General features: G+C 37.6%; 1 long non-coding RNA gene across 1 annotated transcript; it reads right to left on the bottom strand.

Annotated features, from left to right (window-relative positions):
- Positions 1-256: 256 nt before the first annotated feature.
- LOC123871570 lies at positions 257-18556 on the bottom strand. Its single transcript, XR_006797281.1, has 3 exons — positions 18452-18556; positions 6197-6203; positions 257-267 (listed from the first exon to the last, which is right to left on the bottom strand). It is a non-coding gene; the product is annotated as an uncharacterized LOC123871570 (long non-coding RNA).
- Between the last annotated feature and the right edge of the window lie 482 nt (positions 18557-19038).

Below are 19038 nucleotides of genomic sequence, written 5' to 3'. Positions count from 1 at the left end.
AGATTCTTCTTTATCGTAAGTGGCTTTTCTAGTGGTCTTAGCAAAATTGAATAAGAAAATAAGTCAATGATCAGTTTGAGCAAATACCCGAGTTTGGTACGTGGTCAGACTTCACTGAGAAGCCCAAGTTTTCTTAATGAGATTCCTCTTGCATCTCACCAAGATGCTGCTTGCTACATATTCCATGTAGCCAGTGATATAAATGTTTCATTAGATGCGGTGCTTCATAGTAACAACATGTTCCATCGAACATTGGTGTCCGCACTCCTGTCAATTCGTCTGTCTGATAGCGGGCTGTATCTCATGAATAGGTAGGAGAGTTAAATTTTGTGTGTGTATTTCGGTTACTGCTATAATAATAAACACATTATGGTTAAAAACAAAATGGCCGCTATGTAAGTAAATCACACTTCACATCACACTTCACACTAATATTATAAAGCCGAAAGTTTGTATGTGTGTGTGTGTGTGTGTGTGTGTGTGTGTATGTTTGTTACTCCTTCACGCAAAAACTACTGGACGGATTGGGCTGAAATTTAGAATGGAGATAGATTATACTCTGGATTAGCACATAGGCTACTTTTTATCCCGGAAAATCAAAGAGTTCCCACGGGATTTCGAAAAACCTAAATCCACGCGGGTGAAGTCGCGGGCATCGGCTAGTAATATTATAAAGGCGAAAGTTTGTGTGTATGTGTGTATGTTTGTTACTCTTACACGCAAAAACTGCTAGACGGATTTGGCTGAAATTTGACATGGAGATAGATTATACCCTGGATTAACACATAGACTGCTTTTTATCTAGGAAAATCAAAGAGTTCCCGCGGGATTTTTAAAAACCTATAGCTACGCGAACGAAGTCGCGGGCATCTGCTAGTTATTTTTAAAAATAAATAAAAAGTACATGTACTTTTTATTTATTTTTAACTTAAGTACTTATATTTATTTTTTAGATATCTCGAACGATGGTACGGAATTTTTGTGTGTGGATACGATTCGCATTTAACCGATTTTTAACGAATAAAGGAACAGTTATGACCTTAGAGGCGGTGAGATTAAATGTTCGTCATTTAAAAACAGTAAATGTTCAATGTTTTATTACCTACAAGAGAATGCGAATTAATTTGGTATCGCAGTCAGTCAGTTTATCCTATCATTGTCAGCATAACAGAGTAAGCTGTTTAGAAGAGTTAAACAATGCATGTAGACATTGGGGTACACTAAACTCCGTTGCAGAACCCATGAAGTTACTGAACTTGAAAAACAGCCTTAAGCAACTCCAGCTTAGCAGATTTACAGCAACAAGAGTTATAAGGAATTTATGAAGATGAAGTTTGTAAAAGAAAACAGACTACTCTACAACCATTCTACAACAAACTTAGCTAATGCCAGACTTGTTTGACTTCAAAAAGTTACGTCAAATCAATAACATAATAAGTTAGGTAAGCCAAGGGGCAAGTTTGGGGAAAACATGGGAAGAATTGGCACCCTGCCCTGTATCACTCGCCTCCCAAATAGGTATTCTCCCGTCAGTTTCCCATCGGATGGAATATAGACACCATGTCGCCTTACACTACGCTTTTCGCCTTTTTTGGAGTGAGTTTTTATATGTGATTTTTGTCGTGCTATGGGCTAGCATGACCTCGCGAAGTTCTCGCGGATGATTATGGCACGGTCTACCTATAAGCTTAATTTGCTATAATCCACCAAAACAGACAGACAGACAGACAAAGTGCAGTATGCGATATAGGTACACCGTCCGCCCTCCCACTACTGTGTGTGTCTAGAAGATTAGTTTGTATTGTGTGTTGATGGTGTAAGTACTTATATTGCTTGCTTTTCCTGCTTTTTAGTAAAGGGAGAGCGGCCGGTGCATATCATATATCATAAATAATTACTCACCGTTTATTTCAAGTAAGGTGACTGTAATAATTTACATTTAAGTTTAACACTAAATTACCTATAACCTCGTGAAGGTTGATAACGTTTTATATTATATCAGCACTCGCCTGCTGGCTATCTCGATAGATTATCATCATCATCATCATCTCAACCCATCACCGGGCAACTACTAAGCACAGGTCTCCTTCAGAAACAGAAAAACTTTTTATGTATTTGTTAGATTGTGGTACAATTTGGTCTTAAATCTTTTGGTTTGGTTCTGACACATTAAAACAATTAATTAGTGTTCAAGTTATTATAGCAGGTAGGTACATTGTCGTGGCATAGTAAAGTGTGAAAATTTACAATCAATAATATCTTACTCAGAATGTGAAAAGTTGGCCTTCGTTGGCCAAGTGCGGAGGCAGACTTCATACATACCTTTCAGTCTTTCAGTACATTAGGTAGACTCTCAAGCACGCAAGATTATTCAAAAGTTTTCCTTCACCGCTAAAGTAATCTATTTTCATGTTTAAATCAATTTGCTTAAGCAAACACATTGGCCTAGAGTCTTCAGGCATTTATTTGTCCTTTATTTTGCTTTATAAAAGCCATCCTAAAAATAATACCCTTGAGACGAATAATTGATCTAAAACAATATTTTGTTTTCATGTTAACTTAATTATTTGTTTTTGCACGCATGCGTAAATGTGATTCGTTAGCGGTTAGGTGATGTCATCCTCGGGGATTTGTTGACGCGGCCATCTTTAAAAGGTCGTCAAGTATTTGCTTAGCGCAAATAAACGACGGGGTTTTGTATTACATGGGTAATTGCTCGATTAGAACAAAGTTAACCATAGGTATTGTTTTAGACCTAACTATCTAAGCCCCGCCCCAGCTTCGATTTAAATTTTTGAAAATATTTTTCAGTGAGGTTGTAAGTTGTAACAGGTGTTTTAAATATGACTTTTAACTAAAAAAAATAACAGTTTTAAGCAAGTTTTAAACCAAAATATTTCGTTTTTTAAACTTATTTTTTCTAACCCTGGTGGTAGGTTAACTCATTAACTAGACTAATTTAATTAACTAATTAATTAATTTATTCAGACTAATTTAATTTAATGAACATTTTTCTTTATTTCAGCTCTACTTCCTGTTTATGCTGGTTTTCTTCGTGCTTCTCTGTCTTCTATGCCTGCTGGGCCTTCTCTGGTACCACAGAAAGGAAGGTCTCACTTGCGACCTACCAGAAAACACGCCAATCAGAACGAAGCCTAACACCTGTGCATCGACTTCCAAAAACTCTACTTTCAAATAAAAATAGACTGTAACCTCTAGTACTTAAAATACATTTTTCTACAAAAATGTCTTTGAAGAGCCTTAAAAGAGTCTGGTGCTATGTGAGTTTGAACTTTATTGTGGTTGTATAAAGTGCATTATAATCTGTGATAACGATGTTTAAGTATTTGTAACGTGTAAACATCCGTAATTTTGTTAAAGCTTTAATTTATGTTACGTGAATTCCGAAATAAACGTGTTTTTGTATAGGTACTTGTGTTGTGGTCAACTTTTTGTTTTATAATTATACACCAAAAACGAACGCCGGCCAACTACTGAGCACGAATTTCCTCTCAGAAAGCAAAGGGGTATTTGTCATAGTCCATATGCCATACCTACGCTAACCAACAGCAGATTAGTAAACTTCAACTTTGAGAACATTACGAAGAAATCTCAGACATTCAGGTTACCTCCTTCCTAAATTGTCCCTGGTCTAGCCTGGTGAGATGCTTCGGCTGTGGCTAGTGACCTACCAGCAAAGCTGTGCCTCCAAGAAAAGCGTCCCGGTAACATACCGCGTAGAAATCGATCAGCAGGGGCAGGTATGGGTTAGCCCGCTTCCATCTGACTGCATCGTCACTTACCACCAGGTGAGATCGCAGTCAAGGGCTAAATTGTATCGGAATAAAAAAACTAGTCAAGTGAGAGTCGGACTCGCACACGAACGGTTCCGTACCAGCATACAAAAAATAACACTTTTTAATTATTTTTATGATGTAATCACAAATTTTCTGATTTCCCTTTACTTGTGCTATAAGAATTATTACTAGGTACCTGACAAACATGATTCTATGTTAACCGTATAGGTTTTAATTCCCTTGACGAATCTTGACAGATACAACAGACAGACAACGAAGTGAACCTATAAAGTTTCCTTTTTTCCTTTTGATTTGCGGAACCATAAATATAAGGTCAAAAATTATCGGACGGCCCCCAAACATTAAGAACCAACGAGCTCTACGTAAAAAAACATTCACCCTCTTTATAATAAAGTTAGAAACGTCAAACGGGGCAGATGTTTTCTTCAAAAACAAGATACAAATGGCCCCCGCTTTCGGGGACGATTCAATTTCGCCCGACATTTTCGTTACGCGCTCAAAATTATTCATGGCAATGCCTCGCCTTTATTAAAATTTTGGACTTGTCTCAGGCATTTTTCAATCGCAGACTTGTAGGCCAGGAGACGGCGAGGATTTTATTGACCAAAGTAACTTCAGGTAGAGCTGATACGCTACCTATATTTTAAACAAAATATTACAAGTTTAAACTAACAAGAAAAAGCTAATGGCGTCGTGCGAAATTACCGCTATGGCTCAAAATCAGGGATGTTACGGAAGTGGTTATATCAGAATTCGGAACCAAATTCGAAAGCGGAGTGATTAGTTTTGTTGGAACATGGGTGTTGAAAAATGAATCGAAAATCAAATTTAAAATCCTAAATAGTACAAGTAGTGAAGTTGCAGCATCAGCAGATCTACCTCCGTTATAACTTCCGATTGAAATTCAAAAATCAATCAGAAGTTCTGAACTTTCAGAATCAGAATCGGACCCCCGTAACATCTCTACTCCAAATAGCTTTAATCTAAAGCCGTGAAGCAAGCCAAACTGTCCTTTAATAGAAAATATAATAAATAAATATTATTAAAGATAAGTACGTGAATAAAGTATGCCAACAAGTTTTAAATTCATAATCAAGATTTTAAAATATGAGCGTAGAAATAATATTTTATGTAAATTTTACAAAACATAAAAACCAATCACTTTAATCACCATTATTTACAAAACTATTGAAATGTTCTATGATCAGCCGAAAAATGTTGGAAACCCAGTAATGTCAAAAAAAATTGTCTCTAGTTCTACTCCGTTGGCTCTAGACCTATGAGTAAAGAAAGGAAATTCATATAAATCCAACTTGAAATCGTAAACGAGTTTTCTAGCCGAAATTAAAGGTCGACCTGAAGGAGAGAAATGGGTCTAAAATAATACTTACTGCATTGATTTCGGAATTTTACAAAGGTGAAGATTTTACAAAGGAAATTTCGCGTGCTACGCATTTTCATACTATAAGGTTATAGTATGAAAAATTTAAGCGTAGGTAGGTACTCAATAAAAGATTGAGGAGTGGTTTTGATTAATTGAACACCTGCACTCAAGTTGGGCGTGCCCGATGGTATTCATGATTCCATGACACCTCATAGCTTTATTTTATATCACAATTTTTTAAAGTAATAAACTTCTATAGGTATCTACATAGGCAATAATATTAGCTCTGTTTATTTTTAGTCAGATTTCTAAAAGGCCCTGCAGTCAGTTTAGGTTGTGTGAGATTTTATATTATGTATGGATTGTAACGAAGCGTTACATGTTATATTGTATTTATATTATTATTTTATCTATTTATTATTAAAAATCATATTTTTAGATATAACTAAGTATATTTTTTAATTATATGCAATAGTCTATAAAATTAAGTGTTGCAATTACCGAACGCATATTTTAATGGCGTCCTGTTTTCTAACGTCAGCCCACTTTTGACGACTGAAGTTAGCCTGTTTGACAGGAGCTCAGACAGGCCCGGCGGACATTAAACGCCGGGCGTGTTGATTTTTTTGTTGCGTCCATCCGATTGAAGATGGGCGCGACACCTTTTAAAATGCGTTTATTGCTTTGTACAATGTAATTATTCAAATATATATAGTGCTACTATGCTCCCGTTAAAGGGAGCTGAGTTTGGACTTTAAAGCGGAGTTTGGACTTTAAAGCAGAGTTTGGGACTTCAAAGCCACGTTTGGACTTTAAAGTATGGTTCGTGTTTAAAACCTTCAGCACGCCCCACCACCACGTCAGCACCGTCGGGATCCCACGGCCAAACACCCGCTGACCAAGACTCCACGCCTCACGCCACCTAAGAGGCCATCGACACCAAGGAGAGTACGGTCTCACACACCCTAAGGAATTTGCCGAAATCGACCTATACCACGACCCTACAAATTTGTGTGCCACCGACTAGCTAAGCCGCGGTAGTTTCTGTACCATTTTTAAACTTAATTAGTATTATTAAACTTTACCGTGTGCTAAACAATCTTTCATTTTTAATTTTTATTAAATTTTTTTAACACCCGGTACAGGATTTGTAATTAAAACAATTGGTACGAAGTGGTAGTAGATAGTATAGTAAAATTCAATATTGCTTGCGGATTGGCAAACAGTAGGGCATAGCATAATCCATACTAATATTACAAATGAGAAAGTGAATTAGTCTGTCTGTCTGCTAGATTTCACGGTCAGTCTTTTTAACCAATTTGGACAAAAATTGGTATAGAGATAGCTTGCATCCCAGGGATTGACTAAGGTCATTTTGTGTTCCGGAAAATTAAAGAATCACCACGGGTTTTAATGAAATTACTTTTAACCATAGTCTACCACGCTGGCCAAGTGCGGATTGACAAACTTCACACAACTTTGATAACTATGGAAAACTCTCAGGTAGGTATACAGGCTTCCTCACGATCGTTAAAACAAGTGATATTTTACGCATATAACTCCGAAAAGTTCGTGCCTTTGGGCAAGCAATCAATCCCCTGACCCAGAATAGAAGACTCATATCTTAACCACTAAGGTCCGATTTTTCAATCGTCAAATACCTTTTATCTAAGGAATAGAATAGAATTGAATAGAATAGAATAGATTTTTATTCAAATAAACTTTTACAAGTGCTTTTGAATCGTCAAATAATTTACCAATAAATTTGACGTTTGACAGATTTTCTATACAAAAACTGTCAAGAAAACTATCACCGCACTACCTCAATAATTAGATTCCACTAATTGCAATCACAATGTTAGTGTTTGCCAGAACTGAATTAATATTGGATTCATTTGTAGTTTGTAGCATGCGGTGCGGGCATCATTACTGCAGCTGTGGAACGCGGCTCTCTGCTCGAAAGGAGAAGATTTGCGCAGAGTTCCTAATGCTACTATGAGACCACTGGGTCTAAAAATTGTAGGGATGATTTATCAAAGTGTAAGGTGTTTAAGAGGTAAGGCCGCTAACTATGGGCCTCATAAGAATGCTCAGCTCAGCGGGCGCTGGACAGAGCTACCTTGGAGTCTTTCTACATGATAAGACAAATGAAGTATGTGGTATGTAGTAGTTTTATTTTATTTTACTGGAATATTGAAATCGACGGTCTCTTCTCCTAAAACGTGTAACTGTATGACTCTGTGGTTAGTTTAATGCTATTAATTATGGTCAAAGGTAAATGAATTGCTATTCATATCACACTTAATTGCAATATGTTTTTCATTAGTCTGGTGCATGTTTTCGGTAAATTGAACTATTCAACGTGGTCTAACATTATGTAAATACAGAATACCTACACGTTATAAATCCCCAGGCCACGCTTTATTAATTTTATCGTTTTTCAGTCCGTTGATAAAATTTATTTCGGTACGATGGTAGATAGAAACTGCGATTGACTGCGATCTCACCTTCAACTCCAAGTCAAGAGTGAATAGGCAACTTCTAGGCAGGCGCGCTCCATCTTAGGCTGCATCATCACTTGCTAGCAAGTCTGATTGCAGCCAAGCGCTAGTCTGTTTTAAAAAGTAGCTGATATCCCGGAGAAGGACATAGGCAGACTTTATATCCCGGAAAATCAAAGCGTGCCCTGTAAATAACTAAAATTAAGAAGTAGGTAAGGTAATTTTGTATCTAGATCAATTTGTAGAAAGTTAGTTAAAAGAGTTTTGACAGTAGAGCGTTGATTTGCATGAACGAAGGTATTCAGGCTGTGATAGTTGGGGCCGGAAATGAAGGGCTGGCGTCACTTCCGGCCGCCATGTTGGATCTACACCGCATTCAACCTACATCTGTGAGTGAATTTGTTGTGGTACTGCATAAAATAAGTAGGCCAACTTAATATTTTGTTAATGGATGACCGCCTCTCGATTTCGACGGTGAAACTGATTTTGTTTTCTAGTGGGGGGGGATCTTTGTTGAGGAGAAACCCTACACACAAATTTTTGATTTTCTTAATCTAGTTCTACGGGCAAAACTAATAAAACCAATCTTATATCTGTGATCTGTCGATAAGTAACGTATCAAAATTGTTTTTTGTTATCAGTTTTAGACCATTTTTGTGACGGGGTCTCAAAAACTAAACTAGATAGGAATATGAAATTTCGGTATATTAATTACGTACTTACATAATAATACTGTATTTAAACAACAAACTGACAACAACGATTTATAAAATAGTAAGTTATGACTATAAGTAATGAACATTTTTTGGAGTTTTCTTTAACAGTTTATTGCGATGTTCTAGCTCGGTTATCTAAAATATAATGTTCATAAGTATGTACGGAACCCACGGAACCCTTAAAAAGCGAGGCAAGACTTGCACTTGCACCGGTTTTTCATAGGGACTCAGCTCGCTGCGCGTCGCGGTTGTATGGAATGGAAATCAGTCACGATAGTTTAATCGTTAAAATATAATATCATGTCTCTTACATAGTTGGCTAGTCTCAGAGGTTCGGTTAGGAGAACATAATAGCTTGGTTGTACGTATGCTAAAAGGCCATTAGTACGATGTACGCCTTGTCGTCACATGCTATAACCATCTCACAGACACCGCAAATCAACGTACCTATATAGTATATACATACCTAGCTTGAATTGGTAACTACAACTAAAGTGACGCTCATATGCAGTTCAAATTGAACTGCTAAGTTAAATAGTTTGTTGTGGGTTTCTTATCAAACCAGCCGGTGATTCGTTGCCTCAGTGTCTAGCACTGAATGATAGCCACCGAGCTCATTTGACATTTATTTTTAACTAGCCGATGCCCGCGACTTCGCCCGCGTGGATTTAGGTTTTTCGAAATCCCGTGGGAACTCTTTGATTTTCCGGGATAAAAGTAGCCTATGTGCTAATCCAGAGTATAATCTATCTCCATTCTAAATTTCAGCCCAATCCGTCCAGTAGTTTTTGCGTGAAGGAGTAACAAACATACACACACACACACACACACACACATACAAACTTTCGCCTTTATAATATTAGTGTGATGCATTGAAGGTTTTCTACGTTTTTTTTTAATATCCACTCATTGAAGTAGCAATGTAAAACTAATCAATGTCTGAATGATAGCCATCAAACTCATTTGACATTGGCTCGTTCTACATTGCTGCTACACTGAGTAACATTAAAATAAATTTTCGAAAAAAAATCTTTAATTTTTACTAGCTAGATTTTCACGGCCCAACAGTTTAATTGGTACTGAGTTAGCTTACATCTGCATCTCTGGGAAGGACGTAGTGGTCTGTGTAGACTGTAGTCAAATAACGATAAAATCATACTTAGGCGTAACTATATTGTTGTAGACACACTACGCCACACCTACGCGTTCCGTAGAGCCTCTACGCAATACTAATCTAAGTAAAAAACTTCGTCCGCGTGGACTACACAAACTTCAAACCCCTATTTTACCCCCTCAGGGGTTGAATTTAAAGACCCTTTCTTACCGGATTGTACGTCATAATATATATTAGTCAGTCAGTCACCCTTTCCTTTTTTAAATTTAGACTAGCTAGTTGCTATGACAACGTAGATGTAGTCTTAAGATTTGTAGAGCGTAAAAAATATTTCCTACTAGGGGGTCGAAGTTCTAAAACGAATTCTATATCAGTGCCAGTACATAGAGCCGGGAGTCAATGAGAGGTACCTACTCCCTGAAGAGCATTCTGTCCGCTACATTTCCTCTCGCCCGCATTCCATGCCCTATCCGACGACGCCCAGTCGAGTGGAATACATTCCTATCATAATATACCTACAGCCATCCCCTACAGTTCATAGTCACAGAATTCATAATAGGTATAGAAATTCTTCAACTTATCATCATTGGGGGCTTTCATTCTTGGACGGAGACCAACGTCTCGATCTTAAACACATTGAAAATAAAGATGCGACTATCCTACATCTGTCTGCGGTGGATGCTTGATTGCTTCGGTCACATTGCTAGGAAAAACGCGAGGAGCGTAGAGAAACTCTTGGTCACTGGTAATGGAAAGAGACCCTGTGGACGCAGCCCGAGACGTTGGTCCGACCAGATCAGAGAATAATCTGGATTACATAATGAGAGATATTATTGCTACGGAGAAATATTTATAGCATTCATGAGAGAACTCATGAATGCTAAATGATGACATCTGAACACACACACACACCCACACACGCACCACACATATTTACCCTACCAAAACTGGGTAAAACTAAAAACTGCAATTGCATTTTTTGTAATTTATCCCTAGTAATTACAAGTTTCCGCCAGGCGGAGTGGAAACCACTCGGCAGAAGATAAAAAAGGCTTCCCGCCAATTCCGACAAAGTGGAATGTTACAGCGCGACCTCGATTCGCGGAATCAAATTCAAATCGCCGACAACGAAATTGCCTATTCAAAAGGCGATTTTTGACAAGAAAATTACCTATTCATCACGTTTTCGCTTATCGCTCGCAAAAACATCTTGACGCGACCTGCATGACGGAAATGCTTTAATGGGGTTAGTACGATTTCACGCGTACCAAACCAATAGTGATGATGCCTAGGTCAGAAACGTTTTATTAAACGTCAAAAGGCTTGCATAGAGCGTACGAAATAATTTTTAAATACATAGCAAAAATTGCGGAACCGGCAGGATTCGAACCTGCGTCTTCCGGGTTCGCGCACGACGCTCTGGCCGCTAAGCCATGGTTTTCGCTTACTGCCAGTGACGAAATTTGTCGAGCACAAAAGTACGAGAGTATAAGTTCGTCACGTTGCTAGAGTACGAACATACGTACGAGTAGATTTGGAGTTCTTGTTCTGGTGATAATAAGCACGGTCCTATTGTATGACGCTTATATCAATTGAAGATTTGAGTTTAAACTGTAATATTCCAAGTAAGACTGCTTCCTTTTTAAACAGCGTCATCACTCACCACCAGGTGCAATTACAGTCTAGGGCTAACTTATCAACGAATTAAAAAAAAACGTCTGTTTAAATCAAATACTCAGTAAGTTACTGACTTTTGTTCCGATTAGTTTCCCTTGGTGTGCTAATTGTAGATGTACGGATAATCTGAAACAAGAAAGTAGCCTTTGTTCTATGTCAGTCTAACATTATAGTAATTCGAAACTCGAAATCCCTCAGCGTTTTCGAGACGTCACAACTTGTTCTAAAGGTAGATGTCTGCCTCGAGCACCCTAGCGGCCTGGAGTAAAGTGCCTCTTTAAAATACATTCTACCTTTGACACTCATACCATGTTTTTTATGTGCCTTGGTGGTAATTTTGTTCCATTTAAAGTTACATGGTACAGAAAAACGAAATACCTAATGGATTGCTCCCATCCATACTTAATAATATTACAAATGGAAAAGCTTGTCTGTCTGTTTGTCTCCCAGCTTTTTACGGCTCAACAGTTTAATCGACTTTAATGAAATTTGGTACAGAGTTAGTTTACATCTGGGGAAAAGGGCCCAAGGGACTTTTTATCTCAGAAAATCAAAGAGTTCCCACGGGATTTTTTATGGCGTACTTTTCCATCGTATACTAGTAAAATATGTCAATTTCACTGGTGGTTTCATATTTTGGTGTACATTAAAACATAATCTATACAGTAAAAAGTATCACACTAGAAAGGCATACTTACAGTAGGTATTTTCTGTAGTAAACAGTAGCATGGAGCTTATAGTAACAATGGCTGAGCAGGTGGACACGCTCCCACGGCAATTTGCACAAGGTTTTCTTACGTCCGTCGTGCGGGATTTCTCTAATCACATAATATTAAAGTCCAGTCCAAAGTTCTCCCTCTTTTCAATGTTTATCTCATTTCTGAGGGTATACAGTCTCGCCCTTTTTATCTATAGTTACAAATAAAAGTGTTACAGGTTATAAATTCTATTATAAATTATAATATACGTCGCGGATCAAAGAAAGTTCGCCGTGATAGCCTAGTGGTTAACAAGACTCTCTCCGTCACTTACTCCATACACTCGTAGTCCTGATTTCATTTGAATATTAATATTAAGCAACCAAAGCCCATGAAATTTTGCAGACATATTCTAGAAACTAATATCTGTGCCGGTGGTGTTTTAGTTTTTTTTTTTAAATGTGTAGTTTTAAAATTACAGAGGCTCAAAGATTTGTATGTGAATTTTTAAAACCGCGTAACTTTGAAACTGAATATTTTAACGGAAATCTGGAAAACCACAGGCATATTAGTTCCCGGAACGTTTCTACGAAATTCCATTGAGTATGATTGGTTAATATTCCAATGAGAGGCGAACTACGTTTGTATGGAGCGAGTGACGGAGAGACCCCTCTTAAGACGTGGATCTAGTATTGGGGAAGTCGGGGGTTCGGTCCCGGTCACGCACCTCTAACTTTTCGAGTTCTGTGCGGTTTAATTACTTGTTACTTGCTTTAACGGTCAAGGAAAACATCGTGAGGAAACCTGCATAATGTTCTCAAAGGTAAGTGTAGTCAGCCAATCCGCACTTGGCGAACATGGTGGACTAATGGCCATAACTTTCTCATTCTGAGAGGAGACCCGTGCTCAGTAGTGAGCCGGCGACGGGTTGAAGTAAATCTTCTCTGCTCCATAGTTTGTCAGTAAAAAATCTTTATAGACAGTCATAGTAACTTTCTCCGCATTATTATTGGATGTAAACTCTCTCTTATTACAATGACAGTGTAAGGGCCATCGCACACGACAGCACAGATAGTATCAAATCTAATGGAATCGCGATAGAATTTTCTTTTATTATGTTTTCTGCCCATCACATTTATTTTGACGACACGCGCTCTTTATCACGTCGTCACATTTCTAAGGCTGCGTCCACATCGTCAGAAGATCTAGACAAAGATCTATAGAGAGTACTTTGATTTTGAAAAATCTTATAATAAATGATAAGAAAGTTCGAGTAAACATCATAATACTGAACTATACGGTTTGAATAAACTTCTATCGAGTGTTTTAGAAAGAGGATTTGAGGGGTGTTGCGTGGTGGTGGTGGAATGTATTCACTGCTTGGTGGCTGGCTTTTCCTGCATACTTAGCAGTGGGAGGGCAGGCTGTGAATCATACTATGTTGCACCTTACAGATTTGTCATTTTGAGCCGATTATATTATATCGATGATTATAGCAAATTAAGCTTTTGGTTCCTATCATGGACTTCCGCAAACTAGGTACCCAACGCCTGTTTCTGTAAGTAAAACATATGGTCACTTTTTAAAAAGTGTTGCAGAATTACTGGGGGTAATTTATTTATTTTTATTAATCCCCGGCCCAAAAAGAGGGGTGTTATAAGTTTGAAGTGAGTATCTGTGTATCTATCTGTGGCATCGTAGCTCCTAAACTAATGAACCGATTTTAATTTAGTTTTTTGTTTGAAAGGTGGCTTGATCGAGAGTGTTCTTAGCTATAATCCAAGAAAATCCGGTTTAGTCGTTTGAAAGTTATCAGCTCTTTTCTAGTTACTGTAACTTTCACTTGTTGGGGGTGTTATAAATGTTTAATTTACACTTGTGTAATTTTTTGTCACAGTAAACGCGCACCCTAACATCTTTCACACATAATAAAATATTATAGCATATTGTATGGCTCATAATACTCGTTAAAATTAATAGGTTAAATACTGCCTTTTTGTGACCACTTTTATTGTTACTTGCTTAGGAAATTTTATGCGCACATAATATTAAAATATTACAGTATATGCTCTTAATATATTACCTAATTAGTTTATGACCCATTGTTACATAAAATATTACCCTAAGTGTTAATTCAGATGGACCACAATCATAACACAACAGCAAAAATATCGCTAGGCAGCCGCGGTGATGTGTGAATCGGTCACGCTAGAAGCTGTAGCTGCCTGAAGTTGCATCGTTGCAGCCACTTATCAAGGATGTTAGGTAGGTACGGCTGTCGCGACGTGGTTCTGTTACGTATATACGGCAATATTCTTAACTAGTACCAATAAATAAAGTTAATTATAAATAATAATATAATCTGCCATATGAAATTGAACTCTGTATACCTAATTTCAATTGACTTAATTTCACTATCATCTCATCAATAATTTTTAGTTAAGTATTTTTATTTGTGACTATCTTATGCCCGCGACTTCGTCCATATGGATAACATAAATTTCAAACCGCAATTCTTCTTCTTTATCGTGTCACTCTTGACAGAGCGGTCGTGGTCATCATGAAGCAACGTCTTTGAGGGCAGATGTTACACGCCTCACGAGCATTCGCCACTTCTCCCTGCTGGCTGACAGCCTGGTACACTCGTGCAAGGGACCGCCCACAGCAGCTTTAATTTGGTCGGTCCATCGCATGGGCGACCTTCCTCACCGCAATTAGGGATTGAATTTTCAGAAATAATTTCTTAACGGATGCCTACGTCATAATAGGTGCATGCTGAATTTCATTCCGATCCATCCAGCAGTTTTAGCTGTGCGTTGATAAATCAGTCAGTCAGTCAGGCTGTCAGCCAGGTTATCCTTTTATACACTCGTATTTAGATATCTGAATATTTGCATGGTATACAATCTTGCTGCTGTGTTGATATTATGGTTGTGGCACGCCTACAAGGACCCTAAGATTTCGTGCAAACATATTAAACTTGAACGTACTTATAATATATTCTTCGTCAAGTTTCTTTCTGATTCTTCTCGGTAGTACGGACTTTCCGAATCGGTGTTAGATTCACTTGACGATTCCAAAGAACTTCATAAAAGTTTATTTGATAAAACTTTTCTATTCTTCGTTAAATTTCTAGGAAGTTCCTGATTTATCAAGGCCCTTTTAGTAATAGTAGATAGGTAGTCCTTAGTAGTCGTAGGTGTTCTTAATATCAGTAAAGTAGGGCGTATTTCAAATTCAGAAACGTTTATTTCAACGTAGGTGACCTTTAGGCTCTTATGAAAAGTCATCTATTTTTAAACAGAATTCCGAAAATAAAACCTAAAATTCGACCTAAAAAAGTGTATAAAGTAGAAAGTTATTACTTACCAAACCAACAAAAAATTAAATTATCGCCAACGAATTAAACAGCGCTTACCTCTGTACCTAAAATATTAAATTGCCAAGGTGTTCTAAACCTTTTGTTTATAAAATAGAGTTTGTTTTAGTCCGTGTGCATTTCACGTGTTTTTGGCATATCACCTATGTACCAATTGCCTGAGGCAAAGCTAAATATTGGAGGTATCTATCTACATGATGATAAAGCCTTGCTCGAACATTTCACGAGAATTTAGCACCGATTTTGCTTCCACAAGCTTTCGCCTGCGGTTCTTAATTATATGGAGTGGTGTAATTAATAACGAGCTAAAGTTCAAACTATTGATGCCGGAACCAACGCTCCAACACTACTATGTAGGTATCTACTTGATTAAATTATAACTACCAAAAACGTAAAAAAAAGGAATCGTAAGTCCGTCTGAACTCTGAACATCTGTCTGCCTCTCGTCAAATAATAAATATTACAAATCATTTTTAGGGTTCCGTACCTCAAAAGGAAAAACGGAACCCTTGTAGGATCACTTTGTTGTCTGTCTGTCTGTCGTGTCTGTCAAGAAACCTATAGAGTACTTCCCGTTGACCTAGAATCAATGACCTTCTAAAACATAGAATCATGAAATTTGGTAGGTAGGTCTTATAGCACAACAAGTACAGGAATAAATCCGAAAACCGCGAATTTGTGGTGACATAATAATTAAAAAAAAATTAAAATATGTGTCAATTTTCAAAATAAGATAACTATACCAAGTGGGGTACCATATGAAAGGGCTTTGAAAGGGCTTTACCTGTACATCCTAAAACAGATTTTTATTTATTTTTATGTATTTTTATGTATGTTTGAATATACAGTATTAACGTTCTGGTTACACCAGAACGTTAATACTGTATATTCAAAATAATAGAGGTGTGTTATATTGTAAATTATTATAAGTAATATCGTATTTGTTCATCCAAGTTCTTAATAGAGATCATTTTCAATTCATTTCAAGTTAATATAACTTTGTTCATAAATATTTTGATGGCGATTTAATAAAGATCAGAAAAACAATTTCTAAAACAGAATAAACGCTTGTATTAGAAAGTTCGCGACACTCGGAGAATTAATTTATTCCTTCTCTCAGTTGTTTGATGAATTACACTCGAGAAACAAAAGCCCTTACACCTCAAGGGGGAGAAGCTCTGTGCAAAGTTATTGAGTGCTAATGTGTTTGACCACTGGGTCAAAACAATATTTGGCTACTGGAAGTGTGCTATCCTCTTCAACCGATAGAAGTCGACTGCTGGACATAGGTCTCTTGTAAGGACTTACACACCTCACCGTGTTCCGCTGCTTAAATCCATCATAATCATTTTATAATCATAAATTTATGAGGCCAATAATAAGAATCAACAAAATAAATTAATAATAGTAATGCTGTCTATCGTCGAAATGTATTCGACGAGAGTATACTTAGGCGTGTCTTCTTTTAAAGCGTGTTATTTATTCGTATCCACTTACGCGAGGCGGCAGTTAGAAAACAATTAATTTTGGCGGGAAAACGATTGAGTGAGTGTTTCAGATGCAGCAGCTTTGGTACTGTCTGTGTATCTTCCTCTTACTCTAATTTAATTCAAAATTCAGTGCCACGCCAAGGGCTGAATATAAATCGAATGCTATGTAAGAGTGGAGCAGTATAGGACATTTTACATTCTCTTTTCAGCTGAGCATCTGTTTTTAATTTTTGCAGCTGTGATTGAGACGGCTGGAGGCTGGAAGCATTTTGAGCATTTTGCATCAGACGCTGTTGGGGCAGACGTGTTCTGGAGTAGTGACCATGTACCTGCTAGCACAGAGTGGAACGATTTCCAGCCCACTGGAAGGGGATGGATGAGGAAGGCGGAGGACCGGGTGTGTTGGAACACTCTCGAGCAGGCAGCGCTTCTCATTCCGAGAGGAAACCTGTGCCAGCCAGAGTGGGCCAGCGATGGTTTTATCATGATGTTGATTATGCCCAGCAATGCAGATATATTTGTCGATATTTGTTTCATCATCATCATCATCAGCCTGTGGATGTCCACTGTTGGACATAGGCCTTCCCTATAAAGCGCCACCACACCCGGTCCTGAGCCTCCCTCATCCAGCTACTTCCCGCCAGCTGCTTTATATCGTCGGTCCATCGTGCTGGAGGGCTATTTGTTTGCTTGGCTGAAATTAGAATAAAATGCAGACTTGTCATTCGTTATAACTGAATCTAAAAATAGACCCAAAATTTTGAATACAGGCCACCCAAGGTCAAGGTATTATGAACGGTAACAGGAAAGTGCTGAATAGGCAATTTTCTTGCCAAAAGCGACTCCTCAATAGGCAATTTTGTTGTCTGTCGCTTCAATTCGATTCGGATGTACTAAGTCGAGGCCGGGCTTGCTATTCTAATTTCTTACTGAAGCTTTATTGACATGCCTCTTAGAAGTAGGTAGTTATAGTCTTCTTCGAGAAAACATTTTGTACTGTAGATTCGACTCAGTTGCATGAGTCATAGTCCCATCGTGACCGCGACTCATGCAACTGAGTCGAAATATTGGTGGATTAAAAAACACCAACTTAATCGAAAATTTTCGAAAGAAATTCAAAAAAATGAGTTAATTTTTGGCTTTCTCAGGGCACGTTTGGAACCCCCCCCCCCCATTACGTTATTATCGTACACATTCAAGAATTGACAATGAAAAATTATGAAAACCTAAAATCAATGATTTTTGACTTTGACTTTGAATATTTATTTCACGGTGGATTTGTGGGGCATGCAGCCTATAGACTACCTCTTGCGCTTCAGAAACCAGATTCTACTGAGAAGAGCTTGGAAGAAATACCGGAGATTTTAAACCGCATCGTCAATTTAGTTACTGTCGTGCAAGATCTTTCGTATTCATCTCAGTCGCATCTAGAACTGACTTTCAGGCACTCATTCATACCGAGACTAGACTCACATTACATGTGAGAACGATATATCATTTCGAATTACTCGTTAGCCAGGTACTACAAAGATTGTGGAGATAAATGGGTTCTTGCTCAATTTAAAGGATCTCTAATTTCCTTGTCTCTCCGCGTCGTACATTGGTCATAAATATTAATAATGTTTATTAAAATACTAGCTATTGCCCGCGACTTGGACCGCGTCGCGCGGGAACTGTCTTTTCCCGTGGATTTTCCAAAAAAATCTTTGATATAAACCTTGTCCTAACAATTACAAACACAATAAAAAAGAATTCTCCAATTTGGCCCAGTCGTTCTCAAGTTATTGGCGTGGCAAGGCAAATAGGGATTCATTTTTATATCTAAGAAAGAATAATGGTAGAGAATAATGGCTCGTAAGTGCTTTTATAAGTTTGAAACGAAGAATAAATAAATAAAAAATACAAATACAGAAAGCATTCAAATTAATAATACGCGTTTTAACAAGTCGTTATTAAAAACACTAGCCTTGCGAAATAACGAACTAAAAAGTAAAATATTTCACATTAGAATATAACCTCATGAAGCCGACATAATACGAATTGTTTTCAAAAAGTTTATAGCCATCAGTGTCGCTTGGAATAGGTAATACCTAGGATTATAACGATATACCTAATACTCCATACATCCAAATTTTTTCAGGAATTTAGAAGTTATGGTAGAACAAAAAAACTCACATACTCGTACATGAGCCCTGAAAACATTACGCACCTTTTTAGGGCATGTAAAAAATTTACAAAACTTGTATCTTTATGGGACCCCA

This window comes from Maniola jurtina, chromosome 14 (assembly GCF_905333055.1).
Source record: "Maniola jurtina chromosome 14, ilManJurt1.1, whole genome shotgun sequence".
In the NCBI taxonomy this organism is placed as follows: Eukaryota; Metazoa; Arthropoda; class Insecta; order Lepidoptera; family Nymphalidae; genus Maniola; species Maniola jurtina.
Note: the sequence above shows the minus strand (reverse complement) of the source record. Positions and strands in the feature narration are given on the sequence as shown.